Source organism: Pan paniscus, chromosome 7 (genome assembly GCF_029289425.2).
Source record: "Pan paniscus chromosome 7, NHGRI_mPanPan1-v2.0_pri, whole genome shotgun sequence".
In the NCBI taxonomy this organism is placed as follows: domain Eukaryota; kingdom Metazoa; phylum Chordata; class Mammalia; order Primates; family Hominidae; genus Pan; species Pan paniscus.
In genome coordinates, this window is record NC_073256.2 from 27,842,286 (window position 1) to 27,863,162 (window position 20,877).

The 20,877-nt window shown below is 41.7% G+C and overlaps 2 non-coding genes across 2 annotated transcripts in view; one reads left to right on the forward strand and one right to left on the reverse strand.

Moving 5' to 3' along the window:
- LOC100991087 (uncharacterized) overlaps positions 1 to 20,877 on the forward strand; it is a 66,320-nt gene that overhangs the window by 6,538 nt on the left and 38,905 nt on the right. Inside the window, exons 2-3 of the transcript XR_004672793.4 lie at positions 8,959 to 9,147; positions 19,377 to 19,508. This is a non-coding gene — a transcript (uncharacterized LOC100991087). The remainder of the gene's footprint in view (positions 1 to 8,958; positions 9,148 to 19,376; positions 19,509 to 20,877) is intronic.
- On the reverse strand, positions 17,568 to 17,674 carry LOC112438837 (U6 spliceosomal RNA). Its single transcript, XR_003027157.1, has one exon. It is a non-coding gene; the product is annotated as a U6 spliceosomal RNA (small nuclear RNA).

The following is a 20,877-nucleotide window of genomic DNA, read 5'->3' on the forward strand; positions in this document are numbered from 1 at the left end:
CAAAACAGCGCTCAAAGAAATCAGAAATGACACAAATGGAAAAACATTCCGTGTGCATGGATAGGAAGACTCAATATCATGAAAATGGCCATACTGAACAAAGCAATTGATAGATTCAGTGGTATTCCCATCAAACTACCAATGACATACTTCACAGAAATAGAAGAAACTATTTTAAAATTCATGTGGAACCAAAACGGAGTCCCGATAGCCAAGGCAGTCCTAAGCAAAAAGAACAAAACTGGAGGCATCACGCTAGCTTCAAACTATACCACAGTAACCAAAACAGCATGGTACTGGTACAACAATAGACACACAGACCAATGGAACACAATAGAGAGCCCCAAAATAAGGACACACACCTACAACTATCTGATCTTTGATAAAGCCGACAAAAACAAGCAATGGGAAATGACCCCCTATTCAATAAATGGTGCTGGCATAACTGGCCAGTCACATGCACAAGATTGAAACTGGACCCCTTGCTTGCACCATATATGAAAATTAACAAAAGATGGATGAAAGACTTTAAAACCCAAAACTATGAAAAACCTGGAAGATAACCTAGGCAATACCATTCTGGAGACACAGGAACAGGCAGATTTCATGATGAAGATGCCAAAAGCAATTGCTACAAAAGCAAACATTGACAAATGGGATCTAACTAAACTAAAGAGCTTCTGCACAGCAAAAGAAATGATCCACAAAGTAAACAGACAACCTACATAATGGGAGAAGTTTTTGCAAACTGTGCACATGACAAAGGTCTAATATCCAACATCTATAAGTAACTTAAGTTTACAAGAAAAACACAACTCCGTTAAAAAGTGGGCAAAAGACATGAACAGACACTTTTCAAAAGAAGGTATACATGTGGCAAATCATATGAAAAAAGCTCAACATCATTGATCATTAGAGAAATGCAAGTTAAAACCACAATGAGATACCATCTCACAACAATCAGAATGGCTATTACTAAAATTAAAAAAAAACAATAGATGCTGGTGAGGTTGTGGAGAAAAAAGAAGCCTTATACATTGTCGGTGGGAGTGTAAATTAGTTCAACCATCATGGAAAGCAGTGTGGTGATTCCTGAAAAACCTAAAAACAGAACTACCATTTACAATCCCACTACTGCATATATACCCAAAGGAATAGAAAACGTTCTATCATAAAGACACAGGCATGTGTATATTCATTGCAGCACTATTCACAATAGCAAAGACATGGAATCAACCTAAATGCCCATCAATGACAGATTGGATAAAGAAAATGTGGTACATATACACAATGGAATGCTATGGTGCCATAAAAAGAACAAGACCACGTTCTTTGCAGGAACACGGATGGAGCTGGAGGCCAGTATACTTAACAAACTAACACAGAAACAGGAAACCAAATACTGCATGTTCTCGCTTATAAGTGGGAGCTAAAACATGAGAACATGTGGACACAGAGAGGGGAACAACACACACTGGGGCCTTTTGGACGGTGGAGGGTAGAAGGAGGGAGAGGATCAGGAAAAATAACTAGTGGGTACTAGGCTTAATATCTGGGTGCTGAAATAATCCAACAAACTCCCATGACATGAGTAGTTTACCTGTATAATAAACGTGCACATGTACCCTTGAACTTAAGAAAATTCTTTCATGTTGAACATTCACACACACACACAAAAATTAAAAATTAGAAGTGCAGATGCTGTTTATAAGCACTCACTTATGTATCTAGAACTTTGTTCTGTTGGCTTTTTCTTCTAGGCAGCTCTCAGCTGTCAGTACCACTAAAGCCTGCAGCCAGCATTTGTCTTATTCCTGGATCTCTAAGTTCAGTTTTCCATGAATCATGAGCCATGGAGCCCCCAAGTAGACTCGAAGCCCAGCAAATACCAATAATGTTATCTTCCTTCTTTCTCTGATGACCCTGGCATCTCTGAACGTGAGCCTATTGGGCACACTGAAAATCTGTATTTCTCCCAAACAAGTATAAAAATGTGTAAATCTGATTTTAGAGGGAGGTTTGATTAGGGGGAAAAGCTTTGCACCTGGGAGAGAAATTACTCTGGCTGTCATTTTGCCCCAAATTGTGTAATCTTAACAGAATCACTTCTTGTCTTGACTTTTCATTTCCTCATCTGCAAGAGACGGTGTGAGTCCAGCTTCACAGGCTACTTCTTCCCCACCCTGCAAACTGTGATTTTAATCAGGTAATTCTGCCCATACTGAATTATTTTCCATAAAAAGTATAGAACATTGGGAACATTTGAAGAAATAGCCGTAACATGTAAATTATTAAACATAATAACAAAGCAAACTGCTGTGAATTCACAACTGATCATTCCCACAAAACCTCCTCTCGCCGCCACTGTTTTGGCTTGCCCAGTTTTGCTCGTTAGAGGCGGACATCACAGCATTCCCTCTTGACCAGCGGGATGTTGAGGTTCTAATGCAACATCACTTGATAGTTCCATTTTCTTCTTCCCTTTAAAGAAACCGTTGTCAAAATACCTTCATTTAAAAATCACTTTCCTGCTTGTAATCCCAGCCCTTTGGGAGGCCATGGTGGGCAGATCACTTGAGTCCAGGAGTTCAAGACCATCCTGGGGAACGTGGGAAAACCCCATCTCTACTAAAAATACATAAATTAGCTGAGCATGGTGATATGCGCACCTGTAGTCCCAGTTACTCAGGAGGCTGAGGTAGGATGATCGCTTGAGCCCAGGAAGTCGAGGATGCAGTGAGCCAAGATTGTGCCACTACACTGTAGCCTGGGTGACGAAGCAAGACCCCGTCTCAAAAAAATAAAAATGAAAATGAAAATGACTTTCCTTAAAATTATTCAGCACATCCATATTAAAACAAAATTATTTGGTGGTGTTGCTGAGGAACATACTTGTCTAATGGCTAAAATCAGGATTTCCATTCTGTCAAATAGGAAGAACATTATACTGGAGCAGTTTGAAAATTTCTAGTTTCCTTGTTGGCATATAATTGTTTTTGGAGGGAAAAAACCCCAAACATTTGCTAAATATCTGCCATATGTGTTGAAACGAATTTTGTAATGTTCACCAAGTTCTGAAAATGAACTGCTGTGCTGACATATTTATTCGGTCTTGAAACAGATGGGAGTCTGTGTGAGGGGAAGAAATGATTTTTAGGAATCAAAAGTATTTAGGAAATGAAAGAATTTCAGGAATCTTTTAATAAAAGACTCAAAAATTATCCCTGTTAATATCAAATTTTGGCCACGTGGTTGTTCATATAATTATGTGGAAACTTTCCAATGCTTCTGTTCAGGTCAGACAGTTTACAATTTCATGGGAAGACTCCTTTGTGCCAACAATATTCTTGATTTTATATTTTAACATCTGTTCTTTGACTTACGATGGGGTTACCTTCCGATAAACCTATCGTAAGGTGGGAATATTGTGTAAATATGAAATAAAAAATGCATTGAATATACCTAATCTACCAAATATCCTAGCTCAGTCCACCTTAAACATGCTCAGAACACTTACATTGGTGTACAGTTGGACAAAATCATCTAACACAAAGCCTATGTTACACTAAAATGTTGACAATCTCATGTAATGTATTGAACACTGTATGAAAAGTGAAAAACATAACGGCTTATGGGTACTCGAAATACAGCTTCCAAAATGGTATGCTGAACCATAGTAAATCTGAGACTATCTACTTTAGTAAATGCTTCTGTTTTGCTATTACTTTTCATGGCAAATATTAAGGAACTGAGAATGACCTCATGATTTTAAAAAATATAACACCTGTACCTCTCTTATCTGCAATAGAAATTTTAAAACACTGATTTTATTTTTCCCCTTTTTACTTAAAATTATGAATGCACATTTAAAATCTTGTTTCCCTTTCTTCATTGTATTCTCCTGTGTACCAGACGCTGTTGTTGACTCTAGTGAGGGCAAATGCATATGGAATTTTACTAGATCCCAATATTCTTCCACAAGTTTATTAAAGTAAAACCTCATATAATATGTCCATCTTATGTGTACAGATCAATGCACTTTTATAGATACCTGCATCTGTGTAACCGCTACCCAAGATCAAGAATACAGAATATGTCAGCTCCTAGCACTGTAATGCCCTGCCTCATCATTACCAACCCTGCCTCAGAGATAACCACTATCCTCACTTCTATCACTATAGGTAAATTTTGTTATTTTGGAATTATAGATAGATTATAGTCCTTTTTTGGTATGTGGCTTCTTTTGCTCAACATTATATTTGTGAGATCCATTCATGTGATCTGTTCAGTCATAGTTTGCTCATTTTTACTGCTGTATAGTATTACAGTGTATGACAAAACCAACATTTTAGAAAATGCATTTTAACTTTGATGGACATTTGAGTTCTTCCCAGTTTGGGGCTGTTATGAATAGCGGTGCTGTGAGCCTTCTTTTACTCATCTTTTGGTGAATACATTTGCATTTCTGCTGGGCATAGACCTAGGGTCTGTAGCATACGCTGGGTAGTAGCATAAATTCAGCTTTAGTATATCCTACTTAACAGTTCTTCAGCCATGTGTGGAGGTGCCTGCCTGTAGTCCCAGCTACTTGGGAAGCTGAGGCATGAGGATCGCTTGAGTCCAGGAATTCAGGGCTACAGTGTACTATGCCAATAGGCTGTCCACACTAAGTTTGGCATCAATATGGTGACCTTCCGGGAATGAGGGACCAACAGGTTGCCTAAAGTGGGTGAACCAGCCCAAGTTGAAAACAGAGCAGATCAAAACTCCCATGCTGATCAACAGTGAGTGATATTGTTTGGTTCTGTGTCTGCACCCAAATCTCATCTCGAATTGTAATCCCCACTTGTCAAGGGAGGGACATGGTAGGAAGTGATTGGATCATGAGGGTGGCTTCCTCCTGCTGTTCTCGTGGTAGTGCGTTCTCATGAGATCTAATGGTTTCATAAGTGTTTGGCAGTCCTTCAATCTCCTGCTCTCTCCTGCTGCCTAGTGAAGAAGGTATTTGCTTCTCTTTTGCCTTCGTGGTGATTGTAAATTTCCTGAGGCCTCCCCAGCCATGAGGAACTATAAGTCAATTAAACCTCTTTTCTTTATAAATTACTCTGTTTGGGGTATGTCTTTATAGTAGTCTGAAAACAAACTAATATAGTGGGATTTTACCTATAAATAGTCACTGCGATCCACCTGAGCAACATGGTGAGACCTCCATCTCCAAAAAACAAACAAACAAACAAAAAAACAAAACACCAATTCTTCATAAGTGGTACATGAGGGCTCCACGTCTTTGCCAATATTATGTATTGCTAGAGACTTTGGTTTTAGCCAATCAAGTGAGTGGGTGGTAGGATCTCACTGTGGTTTTTACTTCTTTGTTAAATTTCCATTGTGATATAATGCACAAGAGTGCACAAATCTTATGGACAGAGTTTTGTTAAATGTTTTTTGGAGCTTAATTTTTTTTGTCACTTTAATAGACCTTATTTTTTTAAAGCAGTTTTAGGTTCACAGCAATATAAAGTGGAAAGTATAGAGAATTCCCATATACCCCTTGCCTCCCCACATGCACAATCTCCCCTAAAACCAGCACCAGGCACCAGAGTGGTATATTTTTTACAACTCATGAACCTACATTGACTCACCATTATCACTCAAAATCCATAGTTTACATTAGCTTCACTCTTGATGAATGGGTTTTGACAAATGTATTATGACCTGTAACCACCACTATAGTATCACATAGAGGAGTTTCACTGCCCTAACATCCTCTGCATGTTTTTGCCTCTTCCAGAATGTTATATAGGTGGAATCCTACATTATTTAGCCCTTTTCGATTGGATTCTTTCACTTAGTAATATGCATTGAAGGTCCCTCCATGTCTTTTCATGGCTTGATAACTCACTTTCTTTTAATGTTGAATATTATTCCCTTGTCTGGATGCACCACTGTTTATCCATTCACCTACTGAGGTGACATCTTGGTTGTTTCTGAGTTTGGGTAATTATGAATAAAGCTGCTATAAACATCTGTGTGCAGGTTTTTGTATGGACATAAGTTTTCGAATCACTTGGGTAAATACCAACGCACATAATTGCTGGGTGATTGCTGGGTGGTATAAGAGTATGTTTAGTTTTCTAAGAAATTGCCAAACTCTTTTCCAAAGTGGTTGTACCATTTTGCATTCCTACCAGCAATGAATGAGAGGTCCTGTTGTTGTACATTCTTGCCAGCATTTGGTGTTACCACTGTGCTGGGTTTTGGCCATGCTAATAGGGTTGTAGTGGTACCTCATTGTTGCTTTCATTTTCAGTTCCTGAGCCAGGCATGGTGGCTCATGCCTGTAATCCCAGCACTTTGGGAGGCCAAGACAAGTGGATCACCTGAGGTCAGGAGTTTGAGAGCAGCCTGGCCAACATGGTGAAACCCATACCTATTAAAAATACAAAAATTAGCCAGGTGTGGTAGCGTGCACCTGTAATCCCAGCTACTCGGGCGGATGAGGCTGGAGAATCTTTTGAACCTGGGAGGCAAAGGTTGCAGTGAACCGAGATGGCAACACTGCACTCCAGCCTGGATGGTGAACTGAGACTCCGTCTAAAAAAAATACAAACTAATTGTCAGTTCCCTAAGTATACATTTTGTTGTTTTTCTTTTTGATGTAATGTCGTTCAGGTTTTTTGCCCATTTTTAAATCGAATTGTGTTTTCAAATTGGTGAGTTTTAAGAGTTCATTGTACATTTTGAATAACAGTTCTTTATCAAAGATCCTTTTGCCAATATTTTCTCTGAGTCTATGGCTTGTCTTCTCATTCTCTTGACATTGTCTTTCACAGAACAGAAATTTTTAATTTTAATAAAGTCCAGCTTATCAGTGATTTCTTGGTGTGTAATACATTTTTACATACATATATCACATGCAACCACCATCCAGATCAAGATATAGAGTATTTCCAACATTGCAAAAGTTTGTCTTCTGCCCCTGCCTCCAAAGGTAAACCACCATTTTGGGACTTAACATCATGAATTAGTTTTGCCTGTTTTTCAGAGTCACATAAATGGAATCGTACAGTATGTACCAGTTTATGTATGGCTTCTCTTGCTCAATATAATATACTTTTATTTTATTATCGGATAATATTGCATTGTAAGAATATATCAAAATTCATTTGCCTTTAAATGGGCATTTGAGTTTCCTAGTTTGGGGCCATTATGAATAATAATGCTATGACCATCTTTGCACATGTCTTTTAATACACACATGCATTTATATGGGTATATACCAGTGTGTAGAATTGCTGGGACACAGGGAATGTGTGTGTATATAGAGCATTAGTAGACACAGGCAAGCTGATTTCCAACGTTGTTGTGTGAATTTACATTCCCATCAGCAGAGTTTGAGAGTTCCAGTGGTTTCACATTCTTGCTAACACTTCATGTTTTCCTTTCTTTTTCATTTTAGTCATTCGGGGGTGGGGGGATATGTATGGATATTGCATCGTGTTTTTAATTTTTTATATCCCTGATACAGTGGAACACTTTTTCATATGTTTGTGAACCATTTTGGGATATGCTTTTTTCTTTTTTTTTTTTTTTAACTTTTTAAGTTCAGGGGTACATGTGCAGGTTTGTTACATAGGTAAACTTGTGTCATGGGGGTTTGTTGTGCAGATTATTTCATCACTCAGGTATTAAGCCTAGTACCTATTAGTTCTTTTTTCTGATCCTCTCCCTCCTCCTACCCTTCACTCTCCAACAGACCCCACTGTGTAGTGCTCCCCTCTATGTGTCCATGTGTTCATATCTTTTAGCTCCCACTTATAAGTGAGAACATGCGGTATTTGGTTTCCTGTTCCTGTGTTAGTTTGCTAAGGATAATGGCCTCCAGCTCCATCCATGTTCTTGCAGAGGACATGACTTTGTTCTTTTTTATGGTGACATAGTATTCCGCTGTGTGTATGTACCACATCTTCTTTATCCAGTGCACCATTGGTAGGCATTTGGGTTGATTCCATGTCTTTGCTATTGTGAATAGTGCTGCAATGAACACTCAGATGCATGTGTCTTTATGATAGAACAATTTATATTCCTTTGGTTATATACCCAGTAATGGGATTGCTGGGTTGAATGGTCGTTCTGTAGATATTTGAGGAATCACCACACTGTCTTTCACAATGGTTGAACTAATTTATACTCCCACTAACATTGCATGAGCATTTCTTTTTCTCTGCAACCTTGTCAGCACCTGTTATTTTTTGACTTTTTAATAATTGCCATTCTGATTGGTGTGGGATGGTATCTCATTGTGGTTTTGATTTGCGGATATGCTTTTTTCAGTAAAATGTCTGTTCAAGGATTTGCCTCCTTTTTTTTTTTTTTTTTTTTTTTGAGACGGAGTCTTGGTCTGTCACCCAGGCTGGAGTGCAGTGGTGTGATCTCGGCTCACTGCAACCTCTGCCTCCCGGGCTCAAGCGATCCTCCTGCCTCAGCCTCCTGAGTAGCTGGGATTACAGACATATGCCACCATGCCTGACTAACTTTTTTTGTATTTTTAGTAAAGATGGGGTTTCACCATGTTGGCCAGGCTGGTCTGGAACTCCGAACCTCAAGTGATCTGCCTGCCTTGGCCTCCCAAAGTGCTGGGATTACAGGCATTGCCTACTTTTTTATTGAATTATCTATGTTTTTCTTATCATTTTTAGGAACTATTTAGATATTCTAAATGTAAGATCATCGTTAGATATATGTATTACAAATGTCTTCTCTTACTGCACAGATTGACTTTTTACTCTCAGTGAAACCTTTTGATTAGCAGAAATTCTTAATTTTAATGAAGTCTAATTTATCACTTTCCCTTTGTGGTTAGGGCTTGTTGTGGCTTGTTTGAGAAATCTTCATTTATCCTCAATCATGTAGATGATTTCTGTTGTCTATTAAATGCTTTGTTGTTTCACCTTTCAGATTTAGACTTGCAATCTACCTGGAATTGATGAGAGTATGGTGTGAGACAGAACTTCAGGTTGACTTTTGGTTCTCTATGGATACCCATTAGACCCAGCAGATACAGAACCATATTCATGGCACTAGTGACTGAAGAGTCCACACGCTCCCCACTCTGCTGCAGTGTCACCATGATCATAAATCAAGTGGGTAAGTGTGGGTCTGGTCCTTGACTCTGCATTGTTTTATTAGTCTGTCTCTTCTTGCACTAATGCCATCTTAACTACTTTAGCTTTATAAAACGTCTTGAGATCGGGTAGACCAATCGTCCGACCTTGCTTTTGTTTTTTAAAAGTGTCCTGGTTAATCTTGGCCCTTTGAATTGACACAAGATTTTCAAAATCATCTGGTCAGTTACCTCAAAATATCTTCTGGAAGTTTTATTGGGATTGCATTAGAGCTATAGACCAATTTGGGGAGAAGTGACATCCTTACAACGGAACCTTTAAATTCAGAAGTAAGGCATGTCTCTTAATTTCTTTAGGTTTTCTGGAATTTTTCTCAATAATATTTTCTTGCTTTCTGTACAGAGAGTACTTCTACATCTCTTGTTAGATTTATTCCTAAGTATTCAGTTTTTTTCAAAGCAATTTAAAAAGTATCCCTAAACATTTTTACTTTTTTTCCCTCTTTTTTAATGGGACTAGAGTTGACTTTTGTAATTGATCTTTCTAAATTACTTAGAAAAAACAATTCCTTTTTATCATTTATTTATAGATTCATTTGGATTTTTTACAAAACATATTATTTGTGAATCTTGACAGTTTTATTTCTTCCTTTCCAATCCTTATGCCTTTTGTTTTTCTATCTTGCATTTTGGTACTGGGTAGGACTTTGAACATGTGGTGGAATGGAAGAGATATTCACAAGCATATTTACCTGTTTCTATCTTATGAGGAAGTCTTTCAATCTATCACTATTAAGTATAGTATTTGCCATAGGCTTTTTATAGTTATTGTTGATTAGATTCAGGAAGGTGCCTTCTATTTCTGGTTTGCTATAAGTGTCAATTCTCTCCAAATTGATAAGCAGATTTAACACAATTCCTATTAAAATTTCAGCAAGTTATTTTGAAGATAAAGTCAAGATTATTCTAAAATTATACGGAAAGGCACAGGAAGAAATTAGAATAGCTGAAACAGTTTTGAAAAAGAAGAATGAAGTAGGACAAAGTGGTCTATTTGATTTCAAGACTTACTCTGTAGCTACAGTAACCAAGATTGTGTGCTATTGGCAGAGAGATAGACACATAGATCCAAGGAACAGAATAGGTAACATAGAAACACACTCCTACGTGTATTCTAAAATCATTTTTTATAAGGGTGCAAAGGCTATCTGATGGAGAAAAGATAGCCTTTTCAACAAATGGTGCTGGGAGCAATTGGACATCCACAGGCAATAAATAAATAAATAAAACAAAAACAAATCTTTAAGTCTCATACTTTATGCAAAAATCAATTCATAATGGATTATGAACTTGAAACATGAAACTATAAAACTTTTAGAAAAAAATTGGAGAAAATCTTCAGGAACTATGGCTATGAAAAGTGTTCTTAGATTTGACACTAAAAGTATGACCTCTAAAATGATAATTGTACTTTTTCAAAATTAAAAACTTTTACTTTGCAAGTGACTCTGTTATGAAGATGAAAAGATAAGCTACAGATTGGAAGAAAATATTTGCAAATCACATACCTGCCAAAGGACTAACATCTAGGAAAGATAAAGAACTCTCAAAACTCAATAGTAAAAAATCTCAAAAAATTCAAATTGAAAGCAAGCAAAAGACATGAAGAAGTGACTTCACCAAAGAAGATATACAGATCGCAAATAAGTACAGGGAGAATATTCAACATCATTACCCATTAGGAAAATGCAAATCAAAGCCACATTTAATATCATTATATACCTATCAGAATAACTAAAATAAAAAAAAATGACAGCCCCAAATGCTAGTGAGGATGCATAGAACCTGGATAATTTATACACTGCTGGCAAAAAGGTAAAATATTAATACCACAGCCACTTTGGCGTACAATTTGGCAGTTGCTTAAAAGACAAAACATGCAACTACCATACAACTCAGCAATTGCTCATATAAACCGAATATTTCTAAAATTCCCAGAAAATAAGAAAATTGAATTTCTAATACCAATTCAGAAACCAAGTTCACGTAATTAAGATTAATCTTTGGCAAACTAGACTAGTTTAATAATTTTGATTCAGGCTGTGTGGGGGCTAACGCCTGTAATCCCAGCACTTTGGGAGGCCAAGTTGGGTGGATCATCTGAGGTCAGGAGTTCGAGACCAGCCTGGCCAACATGGTGAAACCCTGTATCTATTACAAATACAAAAGTTAGCCAGGCGTGGTGGTGCACACCTGTAATCCCAGTTACTCGGGAGGCTGAGGCAGGAGAATCACTTGAACCCAGGAGGCGGAGGTTGCAGTGAGCTGAGGTCGTGCCACTGCACTCCAGCCTGTGTAACAGAGCAAGACTCTGTCTCAAAATATTATTAATAATAATTTTGATTAAAAAATTGCCACGTTACTTCTCCTATTTATCGATGTATATAACACAAGCATGCATTTTATTTGGTTTGTCTTTCCTAAACTCGTACAAGCTTACTCATCAAATAAGCGATTACTTAATGTTACATAATGTTGAGGATCATTAAATCAGGAAATTTGTGCTCAACTAAATTCATTCGTTATGGTGACAAACTTTTTCTTTCAACAGCATTTATATTTTGTAGCTGGAAGATACTTTTCTAGGTGTTTAGATGACTTAGAATTTGGGGCTGATATTAAGTTGAGTTAATGGATAATCACTGTATAGTTAGATGACCTCTAAATACTATCAAATGACAAAACATTGATTACGCAACATAATTTTAGGTTTATATGCAATTGCTTTTTATTTGTTGTGATTTAGAGAGGCTGTATCTTGGGATCAGATGCATGACTGCTCATTTTTGAACTTTCAGAAGGCGTAAAAGGAATGTGTGTGGCTATAGAAGGTTGGTTATGAACTTTGCTATTCTGCTGAAATCTTTGTCTAAGATAAACAGTTCTCACTTCTCTACCCACCATTTTTCTCTGTGAAGTAGAAGACATTTTGGCTAGTAATGAAAATTAATATGGTTAAGATAAATCTGTATGAGTTAAAAAAATTAATATGGTAGTTGGAGCTATGCAAGGAGCAATAGTGAGAGAGAAACCCAACTGTGCCTGAGCTTTTGTTTTTCAAGGAAAAAGCATTTCTTTTGCTAAAGCAGTAATTATCAAACGTTTTGGGAGAGGCTTCTGTTCACAAAGGAGGAGCTCCCCCTGTTTCTCATGAGAACTTGTCCAAGCATATCTCTTACATAGCAAATCCCATCTTGCCACCCCTGCTCAGAGGCCCCAGATCCACATGCACCTTTCTTCCCAAGAAAGAAGACCTGTTGTCATTGTTTGCACACCTGCCGCCCATTGGACTGGATGCTCTCCTGATAGCCCTGTTTGCTCACCTCCATTCAAAACACATTTTCATTACTGAACCAGATGCCAGGAAAACAAGCATTTCATCTTCTATGAAAATTGTGTAGGGTCGTATTGGTTTTAGAGGATTGTTGTGAGACAGAAATGAGACAGTGCCAGTGAAATAGAGCAGATGCACATCAGTGTGGGTCCATTTGAAGTCTGGATGGATGGACTGGCACCCCAGCCTCCTCAAGGAAGCCAGGACCCAAGAGTTGCCTTTCACTTTTGCCTCTCAAGGAACCTGATATAACCAACATGAAAAAAACACACTCAGAGCTCAAGAGGGCTGGCCCTTCCCAGGACAGATGCTGCAGAGACTGGATGCATTTTTTCCTGCCCAACCAACCTTGGCGACAGGTTGCTGGGCTCTCATTCATGAAGCTACCTGCCTGGGGAAATGAGTCAATCCAGTTATTAGCTCACCAAGGGCTTTTATTCTTGAAAAGGTACTGATACCCTATCTACCTCCACTGCTTGGGAATAGCTGACTTGTACTTAAGTCTGTGGGAATCAAGATATCAGGATACCTAGAGAAGCTGGAGAAACGCACTCCCAACAAATGCCACCTCAGTGTCTGTCACAGCAGCCGTCTTTGAAAGTTGTCCGGCATCCTGACGGCCATGCACAGATTCCATCATGGTGCTTTAAAATTATTTACTAAAACCCACAGAGAAAAGAGGTAAGAAGATACTTCCATGTTATTCCCAAAACTTCTTGTGAATAATCTTACTGAACCCCCACCGTGATCTTCCCCAGCTGGGTGATCAAGCCAGGACCACCTGAAAATGCTCTCCTAATGCCTGACTCTATTGTTCAGGGATGTGGTGTCCTTTCTTCATTCCCTGGGCACTCTTAGAGAGATCATGCACCCTGCCTTTCTCTCCTCCTCAGTGTCGAACCTCAGGTAATATTTCTCCCAATTCCCACTCCTCTTCCTCCAGGGAATCAAAGGCCTTTTACCAACTTTTAAAATCCAAATGCCCAACTGCACACTAGATGTTATATTTTTTTTTTTAGAGGAGAGGGTGCTGGCTTTTCATTAGATTCTCAAAGGGTCCCCTTCCACCCCAAAAGATAAAGAACCACGATGCTAAAGGATGTCCACGTAAAGGGCGACAGCTCTAGTGTGAGGGTACAAGCTTGCCATCTCGCTCCCACCACCTGCCCAGGGCAGCAGGCCCGAGAGCAGGGCAGTCTTTCACAAGCCAGCAGTGCTCGTGCCAGAGGAAAACAGGGTGGGTCGTGCACCTGTGCTGGAGCAGTTACAGGCCCCACTTAGCTTATCGGCCGGCCGCTCTGCCCGGGTCTTGAGGCTCAGACCTTGTGAGCTGATAGCATCCTCCCTCTTTCCAGAGTCAACACAGCCGTGGGCCCGGGAAGCTGGCAGCCATTCTCAGGAAGGGGGTCGAATGCCATGTTATCACCGGGCTGGCAGGTGTGTGGCCTTCACCGGGACGGGCCCCTTTGGCTTGTTCTCCTTATCTTCTCTCCTCTCAAGGCCCTGCAGTGGTTATTGAGGGCAGCGGATCCAAGGGCAGAATCTCTCTCCTGCCTCGGGCTCCCTGAGATCTGTAGCCAGCATCCACCGTTCCTCAATGTTCCTCACTCTTCTTCAGTCTGATGTCTTAGTCCCCCAGACATTTCGTATTCATCACTGGTAGGGGGCGTTGCAGGGCCCCTGTGCCTCTAGAACCATAGGCATGGGCGAGAATGCAGACTCAGCACCTGCGGAGGGGGCTTTGGACCTGTGTCTGGCAAACATCCTTGGATTGTGACAGGGTGGGCTGAACTGCTGGGGAAGAGACGGAGACCAGCTGAGCATCGCAGGTTCGGGAATTCTATGTGGTGCCAACACCACGGAGGTCTTCAGTCCTGTGTGAGCAGAGCTTAAAGGGAAATGTCACGTTAGGGAGAGCTGCAAGGTTTCCTGCCACACACTACCAGGAGAAAGAAGCCACTTGTGTATGTGGGTACGACTAGAAAGGTGAGGCGCAGGACTAGAAGCGGTGGAATGCATTCTGGAAGGCCCATCAGGCCAGATGGGCAAGTTATCCTGGAAGTGATTGACAGCAAAATCACACCCAGGAAACTCAGAGACCTAAAGACGGTCCCACTTCTCATTCTATGTAAAACCCATTTCAGAAGAGAGAGAGGGAGGCCACGCTGATTATTCTTGGAAAAGGTCAGCACGGGTGGCACCTGTTCAGACTGGATGAGGGCAGGTGCGATGGATGTGACTCAGCTCCCGACAGGCAGTATACCAGGGAGCAGGGACAAGCAGGTCCTCAGCTCTGGTCAGAAAGCAACCTGGACCCCAAGTGGTCTGCTGCTTTGCCTGACAACCCTGCCCATAAACTGCTTGTGAGCAGAACAAGTGAGCAAGTGTTCACCCCCTGGCATTCACAGGCACTGGTTCAAGTGGGACAGATTTTGAAGCAAGGGCTGCCAGGGCCTCAGAGGCAGGAACTTCTGCCCATTGCTGTGCTGCTGCAGCTCACAGCATGCTGTACCCACACAGAGAACATACTCCTGGGACTCAGGTGGGGGAACAAGGGAGGGGTCAATGTGATGAACAATTCTGGCTGAGAGAGAAGCAGAGATGGGTGGGAGGAGGATGGAGAGAGAGAGAGATGAAGGTAGGGCACCCTCTCGGAGACACAGGGTGGGCTTGTGCTCTGAGGACTCAGCTCAGAATTCAGCCCCATCTCCAGGTCACCTCAAAGCCCTAATGTTGCTGGGCTCCCCTCAGTGAGACTTGTCTTCTCAGTCTCACCAGGCTATTCTGATGGCTTCTACTAATGCCCTCTGTCCTTCTGGCAGAATGTGTGGGCAGTGAGTGTTCTGGAGGGGAGGGTGAGTGTCTCCATCCAGAACTTCTCGACTGCAGAGCTGTGAACACGGAATGAGTGTGTGAGGTACGGAGGTCCTCGGCCCCAGGGAACCCCAGGTGCGCTCACGGCCTCAGGTGCGGCGGCCTTCTGCATCGCGGCATGTGGCACGCAGAGTGTCATGTGCTGTGTGTGCCACACGGTGAAACAGGTGGAGACACTGACAACAGGCTTAACTGGGAAGCTGCGCCCCAAAAGGAGCTTCAAAGAAGAGCTCCCTCCACATCCTCAGGAGAAGGACTCTTGGTTGGAAAAGGCCTGAAAGTGACCAGGATCTATGGTGCTTCGTCTCTTTCTCAGGCCTATAAGGACAGAATTTACATTTGAAAAGAAGAACAACACAGAAACTTTTGCAAAGGGCTGCCAATACTTTTTCTCTGAGGAACATGCAATGTGATGAACAAAATTTTTTCCCAGAAAGCCAGAGGCTGGGCAAAGGCAGAGGGGCCTGGAGGCTGCTCCCAGGTAGGGAAACTTCTGGAGCAGGAACTTGACTCCACCTCCCAGGGGGACCGCATGTCCAGAGTGTGCACTTCTGGGAAGCCTGCAGAGCTGAGAGAAGCTGGTCAGATGCCCGATGCCCTAACCCTGAGATGAAGGGGCTCCCTGCCATCTCCTCCCACCTTTAGTGATGTTTTCAGAGCCTTAAGCTCTTGTGCAGTCTGGGCAGAAGCTGAGCCTTGTGTCTGATCTATACTGGCAGGAAGGAGGCAGCCCCTCTGGGTGAGGGGCCTCCAGGCTGCGGCTGGCTCTGGCGAGGATGGTGGTGAGAGGCCCATCTATTTCCTCAACCTTAGCTGACCTACCCTAAAGCAGAGAAAGCCTGGTGATGGGGTGGGTCACATTTATTCCAATTCTGTCTCCCCTCTTGCATCAGCATTTCAGCACAGCACCCAGGAGCTTGTCAGAAAAGCAGCCTCCCAGACCCCACCCAGACCTGCTGGGTCAGAAAGAATGAGAACCCCCGGGCAATGCATGTGTGCAGACAAGTTTGAGAAATGCTGCTGCTCTAGATACGAGGTTAGCAAAGCACAGCAAAAGTGTGGGCAGAGGAGCCGGACAGTCCTGGTTTCAAATTCTGACCCACCACTCCCACCCACAGGACCCACTCCATGTTTCTCAGCTTCTCTGAGCCTCAGTTTCCTCCTTTGCAAAATGAGGACAATTATAGCACCCACTCTTTAGAATTGGGGAAGGACTAAAGTGTCCAAAGCATGGGCAGTGCCTGGCCCATGGGAGGTGCTGGGGGTGACAATCCTCCTTCTGGAACTCCTTCCTGGCAAGTCATCTGGAGTGAGGCTGAGAAATGGGTGTTTTTAGAAACTTCAGCTACCTCTGATGCAAGTCCAGGTGATACCATCCCCTGTCATTTACAGTACCTGACCCTGGAATTGTACCCAGGGCACCCTCGTGCACTGGGATAAGACTGATGCAGGTTGGAAGGCAGAGCTCCCTGCAGTGGGAGAAGGATGGCAGGGAGCAATGGTCCGGGCCTCAGAAGCATAAGGGAGATGGGTTTGCTGCTGGAAGCCATTGGTGCATTCTCAGCTGCGGCACAGCCTGACAGCCACAGCTCACAGAAGGGAAAGGGGAGTGAAAGGGGAGGTGGCGGTTTTAGAATAGCCATCTTAGGAGCTTGGCTGGGAAAGGACAGTTATTTGAAATAACAGAGAATCAGGGAGATTCTTCAGAAAGGAGAGAACTGAGATGGTGTTAAAGTAGGGAACGCTATCCTTATCAGGGGAATAATAATTTCCCCTGAATAACTAAATGTGGGTTTTTGTTGTTGTTGTTTGTTTGTTTGAGATGGAGTTTCAGTCTGTTGCCCAGGCTGGAGTGCAGTGGTGCAATCTCGGCTCACGGCAACCTCCACCTCCCGGATTCAAGCGATTCTCCTACCTCAGCCTCCCAAGTAGCTGGGATTATAGGCATGTGCCACTGCACCTGGCTAATTTTTGTATTTTTAGTAGAGATGCGGTTTCACCATGTTGGCCAGGCTGGTCTCGAACTCCTGACCTCAGGTGATCCACCTGCACTGGCCTCTTAGAGTACTGGGATTACAGGCATGAGCCACCGTGCCCAGCCTGAATAACTAAATGTTTTTCAGGATCTAACATTTTCTTCTACAGGTTTGCTTTAAAAAAAAAAAAAAAGAAAAGAAAAGAAAGAAACACTTCATGAATTTACATGTCATCCTTGTGCAGGTGCCATGCTAATCTTCTCTGTATCGTGCCAATTTTAGTATATGTGCTGCCAAAGCGAGCACCAGATTTGCTTTTTTATAAATGTTTTTTAAAGAAATGGTATAATGAAACATACATATAGAAAGTGCATAAAACAAAAATGGACAGTTTCACAAATAGTTGTAAGGCAAAGTCCTGTGTAGCCCCTAACTAGCTTAAGAAGCAGAACCTTGCCAGCACGCAGAAGCATCTACAAATCTTGCGGGAGGCAGCACAGGCGCACCATTGACTTTAAGCTTTGCACCTGTCCCGTGAGGTGGGCATGCTTGTTCCTATTTTATATATGAGGACACCAGGATGCAGGTGGGCTACCTGGCTCCCCCAGGGCCACACAGCTAGTGGGCAGTAGAGCGAGAATGAAACCCAGGCATGTTGGAGCCTGACAGCACTAGCGCTGTCTCTGCAGGTGCTAAGGGGGAGGCTTGGCCACAGGGGTGGGCAGCGGGGCTGAAGGGCCAGCCTGGACGGTGGACAGGGAGAGAATGGACTCGGGGATTGAGGTAACCCTGCTGGGCAGGGAACGTGGGAGGAGAGACACAGAGCAGGTACTCTGGGGTGAAGAGGAAGCCTGCTCTGCTCCCCAAGAGTCCCTCCTCACCATGCCTTCCCCTCACTTCTCCCTGACAGTGTCAGGAGAGTCCGTCGTTCAGCTAAAGCTTGGGAGAGGGCGCCCTTGATTCTTCCGATTAGACAAAGAGGACCTTGGCTGGCAGGTCTGGGGACTTGCTAGTGCTGGGTCACTGAGGAGTGTCCTTTAAGGTGATGGGAGCCGAGGGGAAGACGGAATTACTCCCAGAGAGAAGGCTCCCAGCTACGCTAGCTCACAGCCCTCAAGTCCACTGCTCTTAAAAGAAAATGCTCTACTGGGTGGCCTCAGGACTTGGGCCAAGTTCCAAGTGAGATAAGACAGAAAACAAGTCACTGGTCAAGGACAGGTCAAGGTAAACCCAGCCAGAAGAGTTATCATTCCAAGAAGTTCACAAGGCCATTCATTATACAACCTTTGGAACGAGACATTTCTGCTTTTCCATAAGCAGCTGGGAATTTCTGAGACCTGTTTACAGAGAATTAGAACTTCTAATAAAGGATATGTAACCAATATCACTTTCACCCTTGGCCTCCATCTGCCCTGTTCCCACACCTCCCTAGGTAAACTTTATTCTAGTTTCTCATGCATCTTTTCAGAGCTTTAAAAGTGCATATCTGAGCAAATCAAACACTAGATTTGTATTTCCCCTCCATGACAAGTTTAACAATCTAGAAGCTGGGTTGGTGGATTGTCTCCTAACCGAACCTGTCTCTGAGTCCCAAGAATCAGTCAGTCTAGCTAAACAGTCAACAGTTGCATCTCATTTCGGGCAGCAGTGTTACAGGTGGGCTGCCACCAAAGTTAGACCTCTATATGGCGCGAGTATTTCACGAGAGGCATTTCTATGAAAACAAAAGAAAAACAAATGTTAGTAATTAGAATAAACTATCAAGTCAGTTTTTAAGCTCGGAAAGCAGCCAGGTGAGAAGATTTCTGGGTTTTGGCTGAAAGCATCTTCAGCTGGGGTGGGAGCAGGCAGTGGCAATTTGACAGGTTTCCCCACTTTACAGTTTGCATCACGTGTTCCAGGGGCGTTTCTGAGTAGTCCATATAGCAGTGGGCGTGAGGACCACGCATACATAAGTTGCTGTGCTTTCTCTATGGCTTGTGTTAAGTCTTCCAGCTTTCATTTGCAGGGCTTCAGGAATAGAGCGGTTCTCATTTCAATGATTCCAAGGCAGAAGAGTGGGAGAAAAATATTAGTTTGGAGACCTGTAGCCAGACATTTCTGGAAACGGGAAGAATTCAGGATCCAGTCCAGATTGTAGGTGAGTAACAAAAACCTCAAAAACAATGAGCTGGAATCTAATAACGAGTGCATATAGTTTTCTTCTGAAACATTTTTCTTTCTATAGTCATTTCCATTTCTACCAAAGATTATCAAAGTAAGACTAATTTGTTCGCAAAGTAATGTTTGCAAAAGTAATGATTATTTGTGCAAGTGCCACAACAGTGATTGACTATACAGGCTCTTTCAAAATTTGCTTTACTGGAACTTTTGATAAGGAACCTCAAGTTAGGCTTTTAATAGCCTCTTGAGGCCGGAAGCCAGGCCAGTAACTTGCCATCAGACTTTGCCTGCAATACCTGTAGATTTGGGTGAATTCCTTTCTTCTCAGGATCCCCCAAATATTCTACAGTGCCTGGGCCTGCCAGAAAGTGACATTACTTACTCACTTGTAAGGTTAGAAACTCTTTTAAGCCAGGTCAGTTTTTCCAATGGGGGCTTTACTGGTTCCAGTAAAGTAAATAAACTTTACTGGTTTTAGTTCCTTAAAACTGTCTGGTTATGTCTGAAAATATGATATTCCAGTCAAAGCCTTTGTCATATAATCAGTGTTTCCAATTTTGTCCTGTTTCAAGGAGAATATACTTATTAAACTTGTGCAAATAACTATAATTGTCATAAAAATAAGAGTACTCATAAATAGTTTCTAAATTCTAGAGGGATCAGGGAGGAAGAAAAAAACGAAATGTTCTAATTTTGTTAACAACAATATACTAAATTGCTGTAAGTTATAGGTAGCTTAAAAGAAAAAAAGGTTTCCTTAAATCTGGAAAACAAAATATTTAAAGAAGAAATGTTTCAAATAAAAGTCATAAAAATTATCCCCTTCATTTCATGTAGTCTCATGTAGTTAATATTCTTCTTGATCTTGGTTAGCAGTTTCATGAACCCACCAGTTTGTTCATAAGAGTTCTAGAAATTTGTACCCCATCCAATGGTGTGATCTTAAAGTTATCAGAAACCTTTATTGCAGAGTAGAGTCTTTTTTATGAAGCTCCTTGAAGAAGAAGCAATTTTGGGCTGTAGCTGATTACAGATGCTTTCAGAGAAAAATCAAAGTAAAACAATAACTACCTGTGGATGAAAAAAGACATTCAATGGCCATGGTTAAAGATTTGATGAGAGTTCACCACCATAATGATGCAGTTGTCAAGGAAATGTGGTTATTACTGTGGCATATTGCATTTTAATACAATAACTAAAATTATGACTGATAGCATTATACTAGGACATATCAGATTTCTAGGAATTACGTATAATTTCTGGAACACTTGTATCAATATCATATCCACAAACATAACATAAAGGTTTAGCATCACCTATTATTTGATGATGTTTCTCATATAATT